The 18671-nt window shown below is 42.0% G+C and overlaps 1 long non-coding RNA gene across 1 annotated transcript in view; it reads right to left on the bottom strand.

Moving 5' to 3' along the window:
• LOC107967803 (uncharacterized) overlaps positions 1–16767 on the bottom strand; it is a 49970-nt gene extending 33203 nt beyond the window's left edge. Inside the window, exons 1-3 of the long non-coding RNA XR_001708516.2 lie at positions 16660–16767; positions 16218–16299; positions 2780–2954 (exon numbers count right to left, since the gene is read on the bottom strand). This is a non-coding gene — a long non-coding RNA (uncharacterized LOC107967803). The remainder of the gene's footprint in view (positions 1–2779; positions 2955–16217; positions 16300–16659) is intronic.
• Between the last annotated feature and the right edge of the window lie 1904 nt (positions 16768–18671).

The raw sequence follows: 18671 nt of genomic DNA on the forward strand, positions 1-18671 counted from the left end.
TGCTTTAAATACCACTGCTCTTTTCTGCAACTTTCTTGCCTAGAGAGTTTTAACATCCTGGGATAGGAACTTGTCTCCCCTGTTATGTAAAATGAATGTAACTCATAAAGTGATTCACTATTAATTAATGTCGTGTCTGTGGTATTTCAGATCCACCTGGCTGAGCAACACTACTATACTGTCAGTTTCTGTTCTCCTGATGTTTCTGAAATAGTTAAATTGTTTGATTTAATTGTCTATAGGAGTTGCATTTTAGAAAAGACAGTCAAAAAACACTTTCCTTAACCGTGGACTTCTGTCATTTTTGCCACTGAAGTGAGCATCCTATAACACTAGCATATCAAGAATTCCTGTATCAGTGAGGATTTCACCAGATGGGCTCTGAGGCCCCTCGGAGTGTCTTCAAGTGGGATTTAGCCAAGTTGTGGATCTGCAGATCATCCCTGTGGAGATGTTGTCTGTTCTAAGATCTGAACCCCATGAACAATCTGATAAAAGGGTTTAACTATTAATATCTCAGAGGTATTGGACAGTCAGAAACTGACCTCCCTCGTTGCTTAGCAGAATGAATCTCAAATGCCGGTGTGTATTAAACCATCAGGTTGCTTTTTAGATTGCAGATTCCTGATCCTGGTACCTAGAGAGTCTGATTCACTGGGAGTGTTTGTTACAGGAAAAAGCTAAGCAAGAGGCCCAATAATAACATGGCTTAGAAAACAAAGAAGTTATTTCTTCTGCAAGCACAACAATCCAAAGTGAGGTTTCCTTATTGGTGGAATCTGTTTCATGTGATGTGGCAGAATAAGGAGGGCCACATATTATTTGACAATCCTCTCATTGAGAAATGAGGTTGCTGTCTGCTCCCCTTGAATCTGGGCAGGCTCTGTGACTGCTTTAACCAAGAGAATGTTGTAGAAGTGACACTGTGCCAGTTCCTGGGCCCAGGATTTAAGAAACGGTAGGCTTCCACTTCTTTGATCATGTAATACTCACTCTTAGAACTCAGCAGCCATGCTGTGTGGAAGCCCAACGCCCTGTGCAGAGGCACACGTGGAGAAGAGGTGGAGTTCCTAGCTGTCAGCCCTAGATGAGCTCAGTTTGCCAACTACGTGCAAGGGCTTAATTACCTCAGAGGCATTGGGCAGCCAGAAACTGACCTCCTTGTTACTTACCAGAGTTACCTTGGAAGTGGATCCTCCTGCCCCAGTTAAGCCTTCCCTCCTGGTGCCATCCTCATCAATCTCTGCCCAAATTGTACATTCACAGGTCCAATAAATGACTGTTATTTAAAGTGACTGAGATGTAGGGTGGTTTGTTAAGCAGCTGTTGATAACTAAACCACATAGGCATTCAAAGACCCAGGTTTCTTTCCTCTTGAGGCACCACCCCCATTCTCAACAAACATTTCTTAGTCAAGGTTAGTTATCATTTACTTAGTCAAGGTTAGGTTACAACCATATTCAGATTCTAGGCAATGGGAGAGCATAGAGAGGCCATGCATATTTCTTATCCAGCTTGCTGAGGCCTGCCACGCATTACTTCTATTCACATTTCATTAGTGAGAACTTGTCACATGGCTGCATTCAATCACAAAGAGGACAGGGAAATGCAATCTCTAGACATGCAGCCATTTTCCAGCCACAAAGAGAGAAGGGGAGAATGGGTGCTGCTGGAAGTCTAGCCATCACCATCATACTGAGTCTGGAGCAAAGAACAGAGATCTGCCTTTGGCAACCCCCCAGGAGATTTTGATATAGGTAATCCAAGCATAGCTGTGAAAAGTATGAGTTTTGAAGTCAATCAGATCTGAGCTTAAAACTAAATTCTATTATTTACCAGCTGGGTGGCACCTGAGAGTTTTAAGTTTCTTTGTATATATAAAAATGCAGAAAATAGTAATTCCTACCTCAGGAGGTAGTTGTGCTGATTTGATAATGGCCTGCATGAAAAGTGCTAGCATAGACTTGGCACAAAACAAGATATAAAAATACGAAATAAAAATAAAAACGAGAAAAAGAAAAAAGAAAGGTTGTATTGTCAACTGAATCAAGCGTTCTATTCTATCTTTTAAAACCACCAATGTATTCAGTCATTATACTTAAAATATTCCTCTTCACCCTCATATCAACTCTAGTCTTATTCCCAATTTACAGATGAGAAAACTGAGATTCAGAGAAGTTAAGGAAGTAGACCAAAAATATCATTGGTAAGTGCTGGTGTCAAAATGTGAGCCAAGATCATTTCTGGTGGTGTTTGGTTACAGATGCTGTATTAAAAATAAGTGAAGAGAAGTAAAAGGATGTTTTGGGGGCAAAGAAATCACATATCAGGACTTTGCTGTACACAGGGGAATCTGGGAGTGTTGCCATGAGATGTGTGGAATGGGGAAAAACTGAAGGCAGAAGGAGCAGCTTAGGAATAGGGTGAGGAGGTTCTGAACGTGGATAATTAAAGTAAAGGCTAAGTGAATATCTGTCTTCCTGCTGCAGTTATTTACCTACACAGAGGCAAACCTAGAAATAGCAGTTCCATTCCTCACTCAAGAAGGCCCTGCCAAACTGACCACCCAGTGCTTCCACTCATGGGGGATATGACTGAAAATGTTTTTAGCATTGGTTCCAGAAACTAGAGACAGTTTTTGTGTGCCTCAGTTTCCCTATTTGGAAAACGGAAATTCAATGCCAGTGATGGCTATTTCACAGAGATTCAGTAAGAAAATGCATGGAAATAGACTTTTTAAAGTTACAGTCGTCAACCCGATGTTAAGGTTTTACTGTACCTTGAGCAACATGCAACAGCAGAAAGCACTCATGTAAACTTCAGCTTCATGATTGATTCTTTGTATCTTAATTTTGTAAATTTAAAATTTCAGATATTAAAGAATGAGGTAGTGGAGGGAGATTTTCTTGTGGTGTTGTTTCCATGGTGACCAACTTGCAGGCATTAACTGCTGGCTGAAATAAAGATAAGTAAGAAAAAGATGGCAAAGTGACTGGATATGGTGGCTCACGCCTGTAATCCCAGCACTTTGGGAGGCCAAGGTGGAAGGAGTTTGTAAACAGGAGTTCAAGACCAGCTGGGGCAACATAGGGAGACCCTGTCTCAATAAAACATAAAAAATTAGCCCTGTGTGATGGTGCATGCCCGTGGTCCCAGCTCCTTGGGAGGCTGAGGTGGGAGGATCACTTCACCTCAGGAGGTTGAGACTGCAGTGAGCTGGGATCATGCCACTGCACTCCAATCACAGTGACAGAACAAGACCCTGTCTCTAAAATAAAAAATGGCAAAGTGCTTTGCACAGAGCCCAGATCATAGTAAACAATCACCACCTCTATTAAAGCAGCATAGACATAGAGGCTTGTCATGAAGAGTATCATGAGAAATTCTCTTCTGCTTTGGAATGTTTCAGCCTGAATATTTTGAGATTTAAAACGTTTCTAAAGCAGGGAAACTTTACGGGATAAGACTTGGACAAGGAGTCTGATTTGTGGATTTCCCCTTATCCTGAGCCAACTGCACCATGCGGCTTCACCTATCCCAGTTTCTTTGTGTCTTGTTTAAGAAACCTTTGCCTACCTCAAGCTCAAGATATTCTTCTATATTGCCTCTAGAAGTTTTATCATGTTTCCATTCACATGGAGATCTACAATCCACCTGGAATTGATTTTTGTATATAATATGAGGTAGAGACCAAGATTCAAATTTGTCCATGTGGATGGCCAATTGACCCAGAACCTTTCATTGAGAAAGCTATTGTTTCTCCATCACTCTCCAATGGCACCTTTCTTATAAATCAAGTGTCCTTGGGCTGGGCACAGTGGCTCATGCCTGTAATCCCAGCACCTTGGGAGGCCAAGGTAGGAGGATTATTTGAGGCCAGGGGTTCGAGACCAGTCTAGGCAACATAGGGAGACCCCGTCTCTACAGAAAATTAAAGAATTAGCTGGGCTTGGTGGTGTCTACCTGTAGTCCCAGCTTCTTGGGAGGCTGAGGCAGGAGCATCACTTGAGCCTGGGAGGTCAAGGCTACAGTGAGCCATGATCACACCACTGCACTCTAGCCTGGGCAACAGAGCAAGACCCTGCCTCAAAAAAAATAAAATAAAATAAAGTGTCTCTATGTGTGAGGGGTTTGATTCTGAGCTCTTTATGCTGTTCCACTGGTCTATTTTTTTTTTCCTGTATCAAAGGGTGCTCCTTTAATTCCTCTGGCTTTATTATAACTCCTGATATCCAGTCATGAAAATCATCTGACTTTGTTCTTCTTTGTGATAATCTTGGCTTTTGATTTTCCACACATATTTCAGAATCACCTTGTAAATTTCCACCAAAACAAAAACTTGCTGGGGTTTTCATTCTGATTACAGTGTCTATATCAATTTGGGGAGGATTGATGTCCTCACAGTATTGATTTTTTTTCACAATAACCCTGTGCAGTAGGTTCTGTTGTTATCCCACTTGACAAATGTGTTCCTCCTGTGTAGGTGGGGCACAGGAATGTGAATGAATCCTGTGATCTACCAAGGAAGAAGAGTGGGCATGGTTTGCCCCTCCTGGAAGATATATTTTATCATTGACTTTGTTTAGAATTACTGGCTCATGACAGTAATATAAAGCACACTGATTGTAGTCAGTATGATTATATTGCTTTTAAATAATTTTCTTTTTCTTTTCTTTCTTTCTTTCTTTTTTTTTTTTTGAGACAAGGTCCCATTCTGTCACTCAGGCTGAAGTGCAGTGGCAAGATCATGGCTCACTGCTGCCTTGACCTCCTAGGCTCAGGTGATCCTACTGCCTCAGCCTCCTGAGTAGCTGGGAACCACAGGTGTGCACCACCATGCCTGGCTAATTTTTTAAGCATGTGTAGGGATGGAGTCTCCTTATGTAGCCCAAGCTGGTCTTGAACTCCTGGGCTCAAGCAATCATCCCACCTCAGCCTCCCCAAATTCTGGGATTACAGGCGTGAGCCACTGTGGCCAGCCCTTTTAAATTTTCTACTAATCATGCACCTGTCACTCTGTGCAGCTGGGGCAGTCCAGTCCCACTGCCCTTAATGTGCCGCCAACCTAATCTCACCAATTTGATTAACCAATGAAAGACATCAATCTGGAAGTGAGAAACACAGGTAGGTAAATATAAGTGGTGTCTTTTTTTTGAATGAACATGGTGGAAGACACACTCAGCTTTTCACGGGGAGCAATGGCAGGGCAGTTGTGATATAAATGAGCCATAAATGGCCTCTGTATATTAACCCTAAGTTGCCCTCTGTATATTGGCCCTTGGTTGTTTATTTTTTCACTGTAGGCTGAGACCTATTAGGTAAAAAGCCCAAGAAATGAAATTCAAATTTTTGCACATCCAATTGTTTTAAAAATAGCCTGAACAGATTTCCCGTCATTTAGAGCCTATGCTGGAAAACCTCAGCTCTTAGCCATTGATAAGAAAGGGCCTTGTAATTATGAGGCCCCAGGCCACTGCTGCCCTTTGGAGCTCTCTGACTCAGAGACCACTGTGCTGATGAGCCCCAGCATCTAGACAAATAACCTACTGTCTGATCCCCTTTCTTTGAGGAGTCCCCTTGCCCTCCTCTCCTCTGGATGGTCTCTTGCTGTAAGGATTTCACCTGTCATGCAGCCACTTTCAAGCACTGCTCAGTAATGCTTGTGGTGTATTACTGCCTCTGCTGGTCATATCCTTTTCCTTGATCAGCTTCGAAATGGAAACCCCTAACAGAGGTGGTGTTTAAAACAGTTAAACTGAGGTGTCTGTACAATAGCGGTAGCAGTTGTCCTTGCTGAAGTGTCGCAGGTTAGATTTATTCCTGACAATACAGCAGTCCCTCTTAATCCTCAGGGAATATGTTCCAAGACCCCCAGTGGATTCCTGAAATCACAGATAGTACTGTACCTAATTGCCATCCACTGGAAGACGTTTCTGTTCATGTCTTCCACCTACAAATGTAATGCATTTTCCTTCTTAACTAAGCACTTATCATGCACTGTAGCCATGACTTTTGCAGTCTAAGATACAATAGCAAAACTCGCATGAATTTCTTTTTCCTTTTTCACAATTTCACGGATAGAAGATTCATTCTTACTGTAGATCTTAGCAACCTCAGCATATGATTTTTTTTCTTCCGTCATTAAGTCGAGAACTTTCACCTTTTTTACATTAAGGAAGCATTTTGGCATATCCAAATTGCTAGCATCACCGCTCTTGTGCTTTGGGGCCATTATTAAGTAAAATAAAGGTTACTTGAACACAAGCACTGCAATACTGTGACAGTCGATCTGATGACCTAGATGGCTACTAAGTGACTGACAGGTGGGGATGCTGGACAAAGGGAGGATTCCCGTGCGGGGTGGGACAGAATGAGATGGCTGGAGATTTCATCACACTATTCCATGCCTCCCCAGTCCAGTTCATTTGTTGCCATCTTTCTCTACTGCATGCCAACCCAGACTTCCAACATACCAAATTTTGCCCAGCTCACACACGTCAGACACCTCCTTGTCCAGAGCCAAGGATTAGAGAAATAGCAATTAGGATTCTGTCATTGAGCCTGAGTATAATGAGTGGTGTCTCCCTTTGTAGTGGCCCCCCTTTAGGAATGACTCCACGTGTCCAGGAGCCCTTGAGCTCCCCCGTCCATTTGGCCAGTGTTCAATGACATCATGCAGAAGGAACCAGCATGCTGCTAGCTAAAGGACCCCAGTAAGTCATGCTGTGGATGTGAGAAATCAGCTAGGCCTTCCCGGAAAGGCATCCTCATCCAAGGTACCATTAGTAATGCTGCTATTTGCAATCATAATAAAAATAAAAGTAATAGGAAAATCGCATAGAGGCAATTCTGCTGCCTACTGGATTTTTAATTTTCTTGAGGATGCCAGAGGCAATCTTGGGCCCGTTATGTCTAAATGAGGCACATTATAAAAGGCTTGCAAAGTCCAAACTGCTTTTACAGTCATTAATTAGCCAGACTTGTAAATAGGCCCATAAGATTAAGCTTGGGTATGGTCTCTGGTCTCTAGAATGGGGCTGTAGTATGCAGGGAAGTCAAATATCAGTTGTTCAGTCATTATCTGCCCTTCTTTCTTATCTCAGTTCTAATCAGATGTTGCCTTTTGGGGGGGTTGAAAGAGGGAGATGCTACATAACCAAACACCTGATGAGAATGCTCTGAACTTCCCTGCAAGGCTGTGGGCAGTGTGAGCACAGGGACTGATGGTGTCATCTTAGTTCCTATACACACAGCATCTTATACTCAGCAGGTGTATCAGCCAGCATTTCTGGCAAGTGAAAGGAATTTCACTCTGGCTTTCTTCACCTAAAAGAAAACATACAAGAAGGATTTGGGGGTGCATGAAATGAATGAATGAGAAACTGAAGAATCAGGCTTGCAAGAGAATAAGCACCAGGAATTCCAGCAAATGTCCAGCAGCAGGAATGGTGTGGTTCATGACTTTAACCATCTTCAGGCACTTGCTCAAGATTCTGAGCCTATATATATATATGTATAGAAGGTCATATGTGACCTAGAGTGATGCATTTGCAAGCTAAGGATTGCTGGAAGCTACCAAAAGCTAGGAGAGACGCATGGAAGAGATTCTCCCTTAGAAACTTTGGGAGTAACAAGTCCTGCCATTCCCTTGATCTCAGATGGCTCGACTCCAGAACAGGGAGACAATTTCTGTTGTTTGAAGAAACCCAGTTTGTGGTACTTTGTTATAGGAGCCCTAGGAAAGTAGTAGAGATGATCTGAAGGCTTGAACCTGAGCAACTACAAGGTTATGGTTGCCATTGATTAAGGTAAGGAACACTAGATAAGGTTCTCCATAGAGAGGGTAAATGGGCAATTGTATGCATATGTGATTCTGGGTTTACCAGACAGATTAAGTTTATTCCTATAGAACAGGGTTTCTCAGTCATGGCACTAACTATATTTGAAGCCAGATAATTATTTGTTATGCAGGTCTGTCCTATGCATTGTAGGATGTGTTTGCAGCATCCCTGGCTTCTGCTATACAGATACTACTAACACCAGCCACCCTACCCAAGTCATTACAATAAAAAAAGTCTTCAGTCATTGATATGCTTTAGGAGGTGTTTTAGTCCACTTGGGCTGCCGTAACAAAATAACCTTAGATTAGGTAATTTATAAACAGCAGAAATTTATTGCTCACAGTTTGGGAGGCTGGGAAGTCCAAGATCAAGGCACCAGCAGATTTAGTGTCTGTTGAGCACGCTCTCTCTCTCTCTCTCCCTTTGAGACAGGGTCCTGCTCTATTGCCCAGGCTGATGTGCAGTAGCATGATCATGGTTCACTGCAGCCTTGACCTCCCAGGCTCAAGCAATCCTCCCACCTCAGCTTCCTGAACAGCTGGGACTATAGGTGTGTGACACCATGCCTGGCTAATTTTTAAATCTTTGTGCAGAGACAGGGTCTTCCTCTCTTGCCTAGGCTGGTCTTGAACTCCTGGGCTCAAGCGATCCTCCAGCCTCTGCCTCCCAAAGTGCTGGCATTACAGGTGGGCTTTCTCTCTCCTTCAAAGATGGCATTTCCCTCTGGTAGAAGAAGCAAGCAAGCTCCCTCAAACTTCTTTTATAAGGACACAAATTACATTTATAAGGGTAGAGCCCTCATAGCCTAATCACATCCCAAAGACCCCACCTCTTAATACCACCACATTGGGGATTAGGTTCAACATATGAATTTGAGGGGAGGGTGCACAAACATTCATATCATAGCAGGGGACAAAATTGTCCTTGGTTAAGAACCATTGTATAGAAAAACTCCTGGAGCTAGGCTGGGCTTGGTGGCTCATGCCTGTAATCCTAGCATTTTGGGAGGCTGAGGTGGGCAGACTGCCAGAGCTCAGGAGTTTGAGAACAGCCTGTGCAACATGGTGAAACCCCGTCTCTACTAAAAATACAAAAAGTTAGCTGGGCTTGGTGGCACTCACCGGTAGTCCCAGCTTGGGGGGCTGAGGTAGGAGAATCGCTTGAGCCCAGGAGGCGGAGGTTGCAGTGAGCCAAGACATGCCACTGCACTCCAGTTTGGGTGACAGAGCAAGACTCTGACTCCAAAAAAAAAAAAAAAGGAAAGAAAGAAGAAGGAAGGAAGGAAACAGAGAGAGAGAAAGAAAGAAACAAAAAGAAAGAAAGAAGGAAAGAAAAGAAAAGAAAAGAAAGAGAAGGAAGGAAGGAAGAGAAAGAAAGAAAGAAATAGAAAGAAAGAAAGAAAGAAACTCCCAGAGCCTAAATTTAGTAAAACGAATCTTTATTCGTCTATGGATTCCTCAACTTATTTATTGTTTCACTGAAAGTTCTCATGAGAGCCTCCTTTCAGTTTGAGCCAATTAATACCATCTGGTCATATTCATTTAATTGTTTATCATGTATTTCCATTCTAGAATATAACTCCACGAGGGCAAGGATTTTGCTTGTCTTGTTCCCAAATGTATCTGTCTCAAAAAAAAAAAAAAAGATTGACTAGAACAATATTGGTGGAAAAGGTTCTGAACTGTAGAATGCTGCACATATGGAAGCCACTAGACATTTCCTGACTGGCCCATTTAGGTGTCTCTGCAGTAATTCAGAAAGGCTCTTTTGAACCAATTTTTAAAAATTATTTTTGAGTTACACGTGGCTATATTCTTCTTTTTTTAAAAAAACTAAAACATTATAAATAAAGATAAGAACTCTTTTAACCACCCCCTCAATCTTTATTCCTTTTCCACCTCTTTCCTCTGGAATGTATCCTTCCACACCTTTCTCTGTGTTGCAAAAAGTGTCCATAGAAAATATGTAGGGCTGGGTACAGTGGCTCATGCCTATAATCCCAGAACTTTGGGAGGCCAAGGGGAAGAATCACTTGAGGGCCTGGAGTTTGAGAGCAGCCTGGGCAACATAGTGAGACCCCATCTCTATTTTTAAAAATCACAAATCATAAATAAATAAAGAAAATATATAGCATTATTTCACCTGTGTTTTTGTATATACAAACATAAATCATATCACACTGCATGTATCATATTGCAACTTGCTTTTTTTAATTCAAAGGGGAAAAGTATGTTGTTAAAATCCTTGAAAAGTAGTATGGCTTTTGGAGGTAGATGACCTGGTTTTGAATGTCCTGTGTACTCATGTGACCTTGGGCACATTATTTAACATCTTAGTGCCTCAATTGTTTTGTGAGCATAATTTGGGAACCTCCTCAATAACTGTTGTAAGGATTAAGCTGTTTATTGTGGGTAGGCATTTAGGAGAGTTTCTGGAGCATCCCTGCCCCTGGACAAGTGTGCATGGATATTATTATCTATCTGACAGAGGACATGGTCCCTTTGCTGCTACAAAGTATTTCACAGTGTGGTTATTTCCCCATAGATGGATATTAGATCATTTCCCGTGTTTTGGCTATTACAAGCAACTCAGTGTTGAAAATCTTTGTGTAGCTCTCATTGTGCACATCCATCTGCATTTTTCCCTAGGATAGATGCCAGGGAAAGAAATCTCTGGATCCTAGGGCACATGCATCTTTTAGTTTTAATAAATATTGCCAAACAGTCCCCCAAAGGGGCTGAACCAAGGTACACCCCTATCTGTAGAGTGTGAGGATCAAATTCTTACCAGGTTGAATCTGTGTTTTTGGATAAACCTAACCCCTCTCATGTTCATTAAGCCACATCTATTTTCAGAGCTCAGTCGACATCTCTGGCTGCTCCCTCTTCATTTTTCCAGCTTTGTGTCCTCAAGCAGCTCCTTGCTATTGTTTTCCTTCCTGACTCTTGTTTAATGCGGCCAAGTGCTTTTGGAATCCTGGGTAATAATGGCAGACAACGTGCAGTGGGTATGGGAAATTGGAGGTGCTGAATATAGCGTTTGTAAGGAGTCTTTGGCATGATTTCAGCCTGAAATGGAGCACTTTGCACTAAACCTAAATTGCCTCAATTGCACCTGGCATGCTGGGTGGAGGTGGCACAACTCATACAGTCTGAGTATTTCTCCGGAACAGGATGGGCTGTCTTCCCCAGCCTTCGAAGCAGGACACCAACTTACCATGGAGATAAGACTTAAACCTAGCTTTGGACTTGAAACAGCACTTTCCTTTTAAACCCTACAGATGTCAGCAAAAGACCTTTTGTTGGTAACCTCGGGGGGTGGTAATTCCTTAATATAAAGGAAAGAAAAATTTGGTAATTTAGGGCCTCAACTGACTATCCTAAAATCCACTTCATTTATTCATTATTATTTTGGGAGAAGTGTAAGATTTGCAAAACAGAACTGAAAAGATTCTCCAAAAATTCCAAATAAGCACCTTAGCAGCTCCCTGGGAGGAGAAGATGAATTTAAAGCGATCACATATTTTTATTTTTTCACCGAAAGTTTACCTCACAGCAACCTTTCATCATGATGATTGTGTTTAGTCAACTATCAGCTGAGGTGACTGTTTTGTTCTATTTGCTCTCCCTGCCTGGAAAAAAAAAGGGCTTTGAAATAAATTTCTGGAATAGTGCTTGGCATTCAAATGCTAATGAGATAGTGAGGCAAAGCGTTGGACGCTAAATGTTTACACTAAAATGGAAATATGTAATCGATTTTTCCAATGGGGTCTTCTATTCACTGTTAAAATATACTTTATGAGACTAAAAACAACCACAAAAAAATCACCCTCTATAAGTAATATCGGCTGAGGCAGCAACTTCTTGGTGAGCTACAGCCCCGACCAGGTATAGAGATAATTGTTTCCAGTACTGCATCAGTACACACCATTGTCCTTGTTATAATAAAAAGAAAAGGAGATTCATTTCTTAGCTAGGCATGGGATTATTATCACTGTAGGTACTTTCTTTCTTTCTTTCTTTGAGACGGAATCTCACTCTGTCACTGAAGCTGGAGTGCAGTGGCACAATCTGGGCTCACTGCAACCTCTGTCTCTAGGGTTCAAACAATTCTCCTGCCTCAGCCTCCATAGTAGCTGAGAGTACAGGCATGTGCCACCACGCCTGGCTAATTTTTGTATTTTTAGTAGAGACAGAGTTTCACCATATTGGCGAGGCTGGTCTCAAACTTCTGACCTCATGATCTACTCACCTTGGCCAAAGTGCTGGGATTACAGGTATGAGCCACCGCACCAGCCATTGTAGGTACTTTTTTAATGGTGGTGATTACTGAGTAAAATAATATCTTCTTTTTAGATGCCTCTCTCCAACCCCCCACCCCCAAAAAGTTGATCTTTCGAAATGATAATGTTGAAATTCTTTTAGTCTATTTGTTTGACCATTCTAGATGGTTTGAGAAAAAGTGGATTAAACACTAGTGTTTTGGAGTTTGAGAGATGTAAATTGGAATTGAAGCTCTGCCATTTCCTGGCTGTGCAGCTTAGGGTTTCTTTGAGCCTTGGTCGTCACATCTGAAAAATGCTGCTCAGGCTGAAAGAAGAGCTGGGTTACCAGAAAATATGGAAAAGAAAGCCCACTTTAGATAAAAATTCAAAATATCTTCCTATTATGGGCACAAGATATCAATAATAAAATGAACTAATGTTTATCTTGTGTTCATTATATGCCAGTCACTGTTTAAAAGCTATTTGCATTAACAAATGTAATTCTTCTAATAACTTTATTAAGTAGATACTATTATTAGGTAGGTACTTACATCAGTTTTAAACATAGTGGTTAACTTATTCAAACAAACATTTACTGAATGTGTTTGCATTTCTCAGCAAAATAGGATTAGTTGATTTATTCATTAAAATATATATTAAGTACCTACTGTGTACCAGGCACATATAATTCTGGGGATATATTGGTGAGCAAAATTAAGAGTCTTTGCTCTTAGAGAAATTAGCATCTTGCCTACAACCATACCACCCTGAACGTGCCCGATCTCATCTAATCTTGGAAGCTAAGCAGGGTCGGGCCTGGTTAATACTTGGATGGGAGAAATTACAGTCTGGGTAAAAAGGTAGATTGTATTCAGCTTCTCTAAAAAATGATGAATTGTTATAAAGTGAACAATATGTGAAGGATACAGGGACTTGCTCCTGTAAGAGAAGCTAACAAAGACATCTGTTGTAGACTGGGAAAGTGACTTGGGTGCTGAGATCTAAAGGAGATGCCAGAATTGATTAAGTGAGGAACAGAGCATGGGTGGGTGTGTTCCAGGCAGTGGGAGCAGTCCTTTCATAGGCCCCAGAGTGGGAGGAACATGGCTTGTGAGAGAGCCCCCCTTTAACCCATTTCCATCTCTCTTTCCCATCCTGGAAAGTGAAGAGGATCGGGGCATTTTTCCAGCACTTTAATTAAGAGGGCCACTGTGCTGTTGAGTGGTAAAGAGGAAAAGGTGTGTTATAAGATGTGGAATCATGACCATAACTCAGTTTTGTTCGAAAACGTTTTTCCGGGGCTCTTGCCAATGTCTCCTTGCTTCCCTAGAAGCTGAGAGACCCAAGTCAAGGTAAAGAGAAGAAGGAACCTCTGTGAATGAAGCCTAAAGAACCAATATGGCAGCTCAATATGCCACGAGCTACAGGGAAAGCCTTGAGGGGAGCTGTTGTCTCAGCATCATGGAACAGGTGCGTAACACAGTACATGAATGATGGAGACAGCACCATGTAGTTGCCTGACAGATGTGCTGGGATCTTATTACACCATGTTAGACTTGGGAAGGAGCATCTCAAAATTGCAATTCCTCCCATGGGTGGGGAGTGTGTGTGCACACACCAGTGACTGAAAATATGCCAAGTGTTCTAAGCCTCCTGAAACAAACTGGAATAGAAGTGTGAAATTTTGTAACTGTGATGGTTAATGATACTCTGCTTCTCAGCAGAGCCAGAAATATTCTTGTTAAAATGCCCTGTGTTCTACCAACAAAAGCAGCAATGTGTGTTGAATGTTTCCAGCCTCAAGGGCCTTCCTCAGCTCTGTGTGTATGTGTGTGTGTGCATGCACGTGTGCCCACACATGCATGCATGAGGGTAAACCCTAGACATAGAGATGGGGAAATGTATCTAATTTGGAAAATATCTCCGAAATTGCTACTGTAGCCTGTATAATTGAGAAATAAACATGAAATTCTTGTATTTTCCCCAATAATTACCACAAGGACGGTCTCTGTTATACTTCCCACCCTCATCTGGCCTTCTTGCTCCCAGGTAAGTCAATTAGATCCCATAACTTTTCAATCTCCATGGGCTATTAAAATAGCCTAGTTACTGGGCCATGTTTTTCTATTTTTTATTATATTAAAATATAACAAAATTTATCATCTTAACTATTTTTAAGTGTATAGTTCTGTGGGATTAAGCACCTATCATTGTCCAACCATCACTACCATCCGTCTCAAGAACCCTATTCATCATGCAAGACTGACTCTGTGCTCATTAAATAACTCCCTACTCCCTTTCTCCCTAAATCCCTGGTAACCGTCATTCTACTTTCTGTCTTTGTGAATTTGACTACTCTCGGCACTTCATAGGTACGTGAAATCATGAAGTATTTATCTTTTTGTGACTGGGTTATTTCACTCAGCATAATGTCCTCAAGGCTCATCCATATTGTGGCATGTGTCAGAATTTCTTTCTTTGCTTTTTTCTTTTTCTTTTTTTTCTTTTTTTGAGACAGAAGTCTTGCTCTTTTGCCCATGCTCAAGTGCAATGGTGTGATCACAACTCACTGCAGTCTCAACCTCCTGAGCTCAAGTGATCCTCCTGCCACAGCTTCCCAAGTAGCTGGGACCACAGACACACGCCACCATGCCTGGCTATTTTTAAAATTTTTTAGCAGAGATGGGGTCTCGCCATATTACCTACGTTGGTTTTGAACTCCTGGCTCCAGCAATCCCCCTGCCTCAGCCTCCCAAAGTGCTGGGATTATAGGCATGAGCCACGGCACTTGATTCCTTCTTTGTTTAAGGCTAAATAATAGTCAAATATATATATATATGTATATATATACACACACATATATATACATATATATGTATATATACACACACACATATATATGTATATATATACATATATATGTGTATATATACACACACACATATATATGTATATATATATACACACATATATGTGTGTGTGTGTGTATATATATATATACACATATATATATATATTTCACATTATGCTTATCCATTCATCCATTGATGGACTCTTGGGTTGCTTCCACATATTAGCTGTTGTGAATAATGCTGCTGTGAATATGGGTGTACAAACATCTTGAGATCCTTCTTTCAGTTCTTTTGGGAATATGCCCAGAAGTGGGATTGTGGATTATATGATAACTCTTTTTTTTTAGGAACTACCATACTGTTTTCCACAGTGGCTGCACCATTTTATGTTCCCACCAACCATGCACAAGGGTCCCAATTTTACAATCCAGTCGATTTTTAAACTTCGATTTTATACTCACTTCCAAGTTCCCCCTTTCAGTTCTCCAGCATTGGCTGGGCTGGCGAGGTTGGTCTGGCCTGCCCTCTTCCTGCCTCCCACACACTTTCCTGCTTCTTTTCCGCTATGTTAAAGTGGGAAGGAGGAAAGGGAGAAGAGGACGTTTCCTCATGACATTGTCGTTGGTGAGCTGATTGTTTTCCTGTCTGTTGTCTCCACACGGGAGCATCTCCGTGCTAGGAGTTAGGGCTGCTTCTGTCTGTTGGTCATTTCCACAGATCTGGCTTCATTGTCCATAAACTCAGTGTGGTAGGTGGAGACCCCAACAGACTTTCCTGGTAATGAGTTCAATCTCTACAAAATGTTATTGCTTTTCTTCCTACTGGGCCTCAAGAGCTATATATTTATGTTAATTTCTTGTCTGAGGATTTCTATATCATGTGGGGAGTATAAAAATCAGGCCCACACACCATGATATGTGCATGCTTGGGGTTCCAGTTTCTTATAGGAGACTTTTGTCCGCATTGTAGTAATGCCCTAAGCTGTATTCCTTTGAGACTTTTTTTTTTTTTAAGAGACAAGGTCTCGCTCTGTTGCCCAGGCTGGAGTACAGTGGTGCAATCATAGCTCACTGTATCTTCAAACTCCTGGGCTCAAGTGATCCTCCCACCTAAGCCCCCTGAGTAACTAGGACAACAGGCATGCACCACCATGCCCAGCTAATTTTATTTTCTGTAGAGATGGGGTCTCACTATGTTGCCCAGGCTGGGATTTTTTTTTTTTAAGCTGCAACGTTTCCCAGCGTGTGTCTGACAGCTTACCTTCAGCCTACCTTAAGTGCTTGCTTCTCCTTCTCTGTGTAGGAGCTCTCTTGGGTTTCATAGGAGCTTTTCTGGCTGAGTTCTGTACAGTGTGGAAACACAAGGGAAGTTAATACCCTCAGAGCAACGCTTGACATTTGGGGGATGAGAGTTGATGGATAAATGTGCCATCCCCCATCTGAGGTGGAATGATTCCTAAGTGAGTTCTACACAGGCTCCCTGAGGTCCCCAGCAGGACTGAACCTCAATTGCCCACGACAGTGACTTGCTTATTATGAACCCATTACTGATTTTTCTTCTCTTTTCCTCTCTTTCTTCCCCCATTTCCTCACTATGCTTCCTGAGATCACCTCCTGAATAAACTAACTGAATCCAAATCTTTGTTTCAGAGTCTGCTTTGGGGGAACCCAGACTAAAAGACCCACCGAGAGCCCAGACTCACCTGTGCTAGTGGGAGACCTTTCTGCTTCTGTTCCCTTTGAGAGACCTCACTTTATTCAACAGTCTCACATTCGGCTCCCCTCTTTGCAGAGCCCCAAATCCATGTCCCTTGTTGCCATAGTGACATTAGAACTCCAGCCCTCAGCCGCTTGGAGCTTGTGTTCTGTGTCTGAACTCCCCCGGGTTGCCCTGGTCTCAGCTGGAGTTCACCCACATAGTATTTAGTTCTTTTTGTTTTACTTTTGGCCCTTTGGGGTGTTCTTTTGTTTGAGCCTGGCTCTCCATTACTTAATTATTTCTAATTAGCATTTTTGTGGCATTGAGGTTGCCTATGCCCGTCAATGGGTCATGTTCCCAGGAGTCTATGTCTTTCAATCAGCAGTGTGGTTGGATGATTCTACTCACTGGAGTTACATCAGTGAAAGACCAGAAGGCCCTGCCCTCAGGGGTCTTACATTCTAGTATGGGGAGATGAAGTATAAACAATAAATAGATACACATGGAATATATAAGTCAGGTGATGATCTGTGTCATGGAGAAAAATAAAAGAATAAAGGAGGATGGAGGAGGAAGGGGAGGAGGGGCTAGAGGACTGATACTTTACACAGGGCAGCTGGGGAGTCCTCACTTATAAAGTGGGATTTGAGCAGAGACCTGATAGAAAAAGGAGAAGGAATGCTGTGGCTCTCTGGAGGAAGAGCATTCCAGACAGAGGCAGTTGCAGGTACGGAGGCTCTAAGGCAGGAATATGCTTGGCATGTTCCAGGGGCAACAGGGAGGTGGAAGTGGCTGGATTGGAATGAGGGAAGGGGAGTATGGAGGAGAAAGACAGAAGGTAGCTGGGTCAGAAAGTGGCAAGGACAGAAGGTAGCTGGGTCAGAAGGTGGCAAGGACAGAAGGTAGCTGGGTCAGATCATGCAGGGACATGTTGGCCATAGGAGGGATTTGGTTTATATCATGAATAAGACTGAGGGGGTCATGAGTAGAGAAGTGATGGGATCTGACTTCAACCCAGCAATTTTGCTACTGGGTATTTATCCAAAGGAAAAGAAATCATTATATAAACAAGACACTTGCACTCATATGTTTATCACAGCAGTATTCACAATAGCAAAGTCACAGAATCAACCTAAGTGTCTATCAATGGATGCTTGGATAAACAAAATGTGGTACATGTACACAATGGAGATACTATGCAACCATAAAAAATAATGAAATCATATCTTTTGCAGCAACATGGATGGAACTGGAGGCCATTATTCTAAGAGCAATAACTCAGAAACAGAAAATCAAGTACCGCATGTTCTCACTTATAAGTGGAAGCTAAACAGTGAGTACACACAGATACATAGATTGAAAGAATAGACACCGGGGACTCCAAAATGGGGGAGGATGGTGAGGATTTAAAACACTACCTATTGCATATAGTGTTCACTGTTTGAATGATGAGTACACTAAAAACCCAAACCTCACCATTAAACAATATATTTATGTAACAAACCATCACATGTGCCCCCTGAATCTAAAATAAAAATAAAATATTGAGCCCAGGGGCTCAAGACTACCCTGGGAAACCAACATAGAAAGACCCCCCCATCTCTACAAAAAAAATTAAAAAATTAGTCAGGTGTGGTGGCAGGTGTCTGTAGTCCTAACTTCTCAGGAGGCTGAAGTGGGAGGATTGCTTGAGCCCAGGAGTTTGAGGCTGCAGTGAGCTATGGTTATGCCATTGCACTTTAGGCTGGACAACAGAGTGAGACCCAAAATAAATAAATAAAATAAAATAAAAGTCAAAGGGGGAAAATAAATAGAATGTAGGGAAGCAAGGGTAGACCAGGAGACTGCTTAGAAGCCTGTTGCATTAACCTGAGTGAGGGGGCACAGTGGCTTCGATCTGGGTAGCAACACCAGATTCTGGGAATATTTTGAAATGTGAGTTGCTGATGGATAAGATGTGGGAGATAATGGAAAGAGAGGCATTGAGGATAACTCCAGGGTTTTTGGCCTGAGCAA

This window comes from Pan troglodytes, chromosome 10 (assembly GCF_028858775.2).
Source record: "Pan troglodytes isolate AG18354 chromosome 10, NHGRI_mPanTro3-v2.0_pri, whole genome shotgun sequence".
Taxonomy (NCBI): Eukaryota; Metazoa; Chordata; class Mammalia; order Primates; family Hominidae; genus Pan; species Pan troglodytes.